The 6,456-nt window shown below is 30.8% G+C and overlaps 1 long non-coding RNA gene across 1 annotated transcript in view; it reads right to left on the reverse strand.

Annotated features, from left to right (window-relative positions):
- Positions 1-1,629: 1,629 nt before the first annotated feature.
- The window catches only part of LOC112211736 (uncharacterized), a 119,991-nt gene continuing 115,164 nt past the window's right edge, over positions 1,630-6,456 (reverse strand). The window contains exon 2 of the long non-coding RNA XR_010843146.1: positions 1,630-1,670. This is a non-coding gene — a long non-coding RNA (uncharacterized lncRNA). The remainder of the gene's footprint in view (positions 1,671-6,456) is intronic.

The following is a 6,456-nucleotide window of genomic DNA, read 5'->3' on the forward strand; positions in this document are numbered from 1 at the left end:
TTTTTATGAAGAAGATAACTGTAAATATAACTAATTATGCTTACTCACTATCGAGGATGAGGAGACCTGTTATTCTTACAAGAAAGGAAAAAAAAATTATGTCCTCAGAATCACCAATTTTTTTTCACATTATACGTTTTAGAAATTAATGTAAACTATTTGGTCCTGAGTCTGTCTGTAGTCAAATTTGTGTTGGGGCATAACTGATCGAACCGTTATTCTGATTTTTGAAATTTCCAGGGATTGTGTAGATTGGTACTCAGTTGGTCTCAAATCAATGTTACCAGATTTATTCGACGACTTCCTTAAATGTATTACCTAGATTTCGAAAACGGCTTGTCCAATATAGAAAAAATTTGATGACAATTGTAGATGGTATAGTGAAAAAGGAGCGTTGTATACTACAAGAGTACGGTTGGAAAAAGTCATTTCACCCCACTTTTTTATTGCTTCAATGAAAATAGGATAGTTATAAGTAAATTTGCAAACATATGAGCCCTAATAGAGCTGTTAACATAGCTATAACATAGCCAAGAGACTTATTAAAATAAAAATGGACAATTGGAGTTCTGGCAATGGTCAGATTCTCCACTCAAGTTGAGTGTTTGCGGCTTTAGCTTACTTGCTCAGCCTCCACTGGCTCATTACCAGTGATGCGGCGAGAGGGATGCGCTGGGATCTTTTGAGCTCTGCTCTACCCCTCACACGTGGGGGATAGTGTGGGCTCAGGGATCCTCGGGTCGATTGTGTAAATATTGTATATAAGAGTGTAAATGTGACTAGAGACTATATTATTTTATCATTATGTTATTTTATTTATTTATTTTTCATACAGATAGTTTGAATATGTTTATTTTGTTTATTCTTTTGTTTGTATATATTTTAAGAAAGTTTTTTTTTATTTTATTTTTCATTTATTTATTTTATTTTATTATGTATGAGATCATTCAACACTATTACCTATTGCCCACAACAGTGTGGCAGATTGTAATATATATCAATAAATAAAAAGTATTACTTAAACAAAAGAAAGTTCAATGGTTCAGTTTCAGTTTTTCAAAGCATCTTTTCATGAAATATATCAACTAAAAAATCAGTAGTTGGTGCATTTACGTTGGAAAATCTTAATTTCAAAAAAACATAAGACGTACGAATGTCTATTAGCACTCAAATTAAAGCTAGTTTAATGTACTATAAAGTAGTTTATGAAGTTTTTCTTCCTAGGAGCATTAGTTTTCGTGATATAAGCTCCAAATGGAAAATTATTTTTTTAAGGTTTTGTAACAGCCGGCATTCACAATTTAAGAATTGGGATTTCACCCACTACACCGATACGGAGGGTATGCACTAATCTGAACCCGATTTTAAAAAACTCATGACCATCAATTTTATATATATATATATTGACCATGTTATTTCAAATTAATAAGAAGATAGTCAGAGGTGCAGTCAAAAGAAAACAAAAAATAGTTAACAACCCCTTATTTACCGACGTTCCGCTCACTTTTTTTTACTGTTGCACATTTTTTATATAAGTAATAAATGATCATGATTACATTCGAAAAAAGAAAACGAAGGTTGGCAAACTCTAAGACTTAGATAATATCTGAATACAATATGGAGGACTCACCATGCTGAACGTTGGTCAGTCACGCGCAGCTGGTTCGACCCTGAAAAGAAAGAAAACTGTTAGTATACAAATGATACAGGGAGTCATCTATGATAACCATCTATAGCGGAAATATGACCTTACAGATAAAGGATCAAGGAATTGAAAAGAAAAAATCTGTCTTTTCCGCCGATCTCTAGAACAAGCAAGTTTTGTCTTAGGTTCAACCACCGTAGAGCTTAACGTTTCCTCATAACAGCTGGCAGTAACAGTATCAACAATAATTATCTTTTAAAACTGAAAGAAACTGCTCATTATAAAACACAGATATTCAATTTCCTTCGAGATCTTAATTTTATATAAAGTAGTACCGAAAGATTTTAGATGATATAAAAACATAACATAAAAAAAACAAAAAACATAACACATGTACAAAAATAAAAGTAAAGTTTAATATCAGTACTCTCAAAACTCCAGTAATCTGAACTGTCACAAAAAAAAAAAATTTTCAGAAATCATACCATTTTATTTTTCAAATAAAAGTTCACATGTGTAAAGGATATTTTTAACGCCATCTATGGCAAGTTATTTTTATCATCGTGAAAGTAGAAAATATGAATTTTTACAGTTTGGATATCGGGTAGTCTAATTCCTATGAAAATGTTTATAATATATTTTGTAGGAATTAGAAATACATAATATCTATTCTACAAACCATTTGATTCTATAAATAATTTAATTAATAGTAGAAATATGTAAATTACAAATTTTGTTGGTGAACTCATTTTTTTTTTTTTATCACGTTTTAAATAAATCCAAACAAAGAGTATTTTTAAACTTATAAATGAACAATATTTTAGTTTTAAGAAATGAAATCATAACTTAGCATTACTGAAGATGTAAAAGAAAACATTTTTTTTTTTAATTTTTAAAACTTTGTCAAATTTCCTAAAAAATGTGGATAAAAAAAAAAATAGTTATGTACATTTATATTTTTGAATTTTTTTACACTATTTTTCCTAACACTTTCTGTAATCCGAACACCTCCCTGCAGCAACTAGTTCAGATTAACAAAATTACACTATACATAAACATATCTTTGCATATATAGTGGCATATCTGAAAAAACAAAAATATATACTTTATATTTCACGTTCTCTGTAATCTGTTCCGTATACTGTGGTACCATACCACATGACACAATTTATTTTTGTATGAAAGTAAGTGTACTTAGCAGCCATTTATTTATTTATCTATTTTCTCACCCTCCTTTTATTGTCATACTTTTAAGCAATTACAATATATATACTTCGCCTAAAATATATATATAAGATAGATGAGATCCTTACTTATCCAATCTTAGGCTACTACAATTTTGACAAGTGTATGGTTAAGTTGAAGATACTGTATATATCTGTAGATAGATAAAATTTGGATGTTAAATATGAATCCGCCTCTCCCGCCCTCCGTGGTAGCCTTACTTATCTTACCTTTGAAAGCGACATTTATAGCGAGTATGTTGGTCGATGTATGTCATACCGATGTAAATTTACGACATGCCACAATCTCACAAGAGATCGTAACACAAAAAATATTATGATGCAATCCTTCCCGGCAAACACGCCCCACTAAAACCTCGATTTGGTGAAACTAGCGTGAATCTTTAAACACATAAAATCCTCTTTAATGATTTAAAATGGAACAATTCGCTCAGAAGGAAATCAAAAAGTAAATTCTACTAATTTTGGTGCGTTCCACGAAGAAGTAGCCTTAAAACGGGAAGATAAGATTAAGCTAGTTAAATAGAGCAATATTTAAAGGTATAGGAAAATAGCTTTTTCGTACCCTTCAGAAAAATAAAACTAGTACTTCATACACATAAAGTATATAATAATGTATACATTTCATGTATTATATATACTTTACTGAGACTTCTCCATTTGATTGACTAGTGGCACTATAAGGTGTTGATATCAGTCCAGCTAAGGTGGTGTAGTCTAGCTATAGCCTAAGGCCATGGACTTAATGGAATGTAAAGAAACCGTGGCTTTTTCTAATTTATTTTTGAAACATTTAAAACTACACTTTTTTCGTGTAGAACTACACTCCTTTCGAACATAAAAGGAAACAGGCCTGTTTCCGCTTAGAAAACAGGAGATGATCTGCCCCAATATCACCTACATCGAATAATCTCACGACACGCCCCATGAATGGAGACCAAATTTCAACGAGTATTGGCCTAAAAAATGATCGACAAGATAAAAACCAACTCAAGGCAAAAGTAAACATATATTGGGCTGCAAGAGGGAAAATGGCTTAATAGTCTATTTCCTGTGACGCAGCAAAACAACACTTGTTTCGATAACTTCAAAACAAAAGAGGTTTGGAAACGTACCACAAAAATAATAAATCGTCTAAAGTACAAATATGACAAATACGAATGCAATTAACACGATTTTAAATAGACGACTATTTATATCAGTAAATTATTCATGGTTCGTGATAGGAAGTCACAAAATATTCATGATTCGTTGCTAAGCAAGTAGCCAATTGTTAATTTAGTTGAATGCTCATTTAGTCAATCGATTCCAATTAGGTTAATTTGCAATCCATTAGCGAATTCATTTACCTTTAATTTTCCGACGGATGATATCGTCATAGGACAGCCGTGGAATGATAGATTACGGCGTTAGCACAAAGTTCACGACAGTTGATCATTATCCAATCTATTTTTAATTAGTAGGTTAGGCCTATGTTTCAATATTAACTATGTCCTGTTAAAAAAAAAGATTTTTGAGGTTTAAGAAGCAAAGGTTTAGCGTAGAACAGCCTTTATTATATGGAAACATTTATACAAACAAATCATACAAACTCCAGGGGCCTGTTTCATAATGAAAGCTAATAGTACTAGTCCACAGTTAAAAGTACACAAAATATAAAGTACAAGCACTAATACATTTTCTTTCATGATGGAGGCGACTATTAGTGATATGAGCAAGAGCATGAGTTAAAAGTAAAAGATTATCTTGATGAATTGTACGTTGGTGAAATCGTACCAAATACAAACTACAAGATTAATAGTCTGAGTATATACTTTATTATGAAACAGGTAGTAGTATTTTATTTTATTTGTTAAAGAACATGACTTATTGTACAAATAATTCAAAATATGCCTTCATGTGAGTCGTTTACCGTACTTTATAATAAAGCTTGCATATTAAACAAATAATTCCTCTTGTTATAATAAATATAGGCTATCTGATATTCGATACATAACTTTACTTCATTTATGAATTAATTATTAATATATGCACCAAGCAATATAAAATAAATAGAAACAATAAAAACTCATACTAAAACAAACATAAACTGGATAAATATCCTAATAATAAAAAAAGCACTGAGAATAAGCATTCAATAGGTAAGGGGTGGTATCATTTCGGGAATAAAGTACATATTGGCTACATATAATAAGAATAAATATATAGAATAGAATGTTCTCAGCATTAACATAAGGAGGTGAATCGGATATATACTGCTGCAGGTATCTCTCTCTATATACACTAGGGATATTCATAATCTTTAGTTAAACACGATAAAGCGTGTTTAATGGAAAGGCTCATGTTAAATGGAGAAATATCATGTTAAAACGATATAACATTTAACATGGTTGAGAGACTGTTACTAGAGATCTGTTAAATGGAGATTGTTTTGGATGTTTTTATAACTAATAAAGCAATGAATGTAAATAATAATAATGTAATGACAATAGTCAATTAGCTCATCTTGGTTCTCTTCCTCACAACTTAGAAGATCAACAAGGCACTCAGTAGCCTAACTTTCACACAATTTCCGCCTTTCATTTAATTTAGGCATGTTGTAAACAATTATTTTAAGCAAAGCTTAGAAGTAAACAATAACATCAAGTTTTGGAAGGTTATAAAAAAGATGCTCTGAAAATCCGCTTGGGGCTCTCATGCATTTAACATGACTTTAAATACGTCTGATCACAAACCTATACCTATATCATTCAACATGGAAAACATTTTACATTTAACACATCATGAATACTCCTACTGGATGATGGGCACTGGAAAAGAAGATGGTGCAGGCTATTAAATATATATAGTTTACAGGCACTGCAGATTTCTTCATCTTGTATAATGTAAGATTTATTTTTCAGAAATATATTTAAGGCATGTTGGTGTTAAACGGATGACAACTCGCGATTTCTGCATACAAGTATTAAAAATTAAATACTCTTCAGGAGAAAAATCTAGACGGCTGAGGGTTCTGTAGACTGGGTTATTATTTGAACTTGGAGCTCTATTGATGTCTAAAGACACAAGATGATTTTCCATATTTTTAATTATGGTATTCTTCTGGTTTTGCATTCCCGTGTAGTAGATCTCGTTCAGTTCATTGAGACTATTAGTTACAAATCATACAAACTATCATATATTTGAAATTTATTGTTATACCTTGCCTATTTATTAAAAGATATAAAAAGCAATGGTCTAGCCAGTAATACAATGTAATGCCATCCACCCAATGCAGTTGGATAGTACAACATTTTGAATGAATGAATACATTTTTCTTATTTTGTATTCTAGTAATTGCATCTGTTACTTTCACTAACCAATAAGAAAAAGTAATTAGCTGAATACGCCAATATTTCAAAAACGGTTCAGTCCCTTATTTTATTTTAAATCGATATAAAAAAATTGGTATTTTAATAGAAGATTTTATGTACTGAAAATGAAATAGTTGGTACAGTACGTATTTGCGTTCCTATTACTTTTCCATATGCCTAAGCGAAATGAGGGATTGGTTTTTTAACAATTGTT

The sequence above is a fragment of the Halyomorpha halys genome, unplaced genomic scaffold, assembly GCF_000696795.3.
Source record: "Halyomorpha halys isolate HHAL.00 unplaced genomic scaffold, Hhal_1.1 Scaffold307.1, whole genome shotgun sequence".
Taxonomy (NCBI): Eukaryota; Metazoa; Arthropoda; class Insecta; order Hemiptera; family Pentatomidae; genus Halyomorpha; species Halyomorpha halys.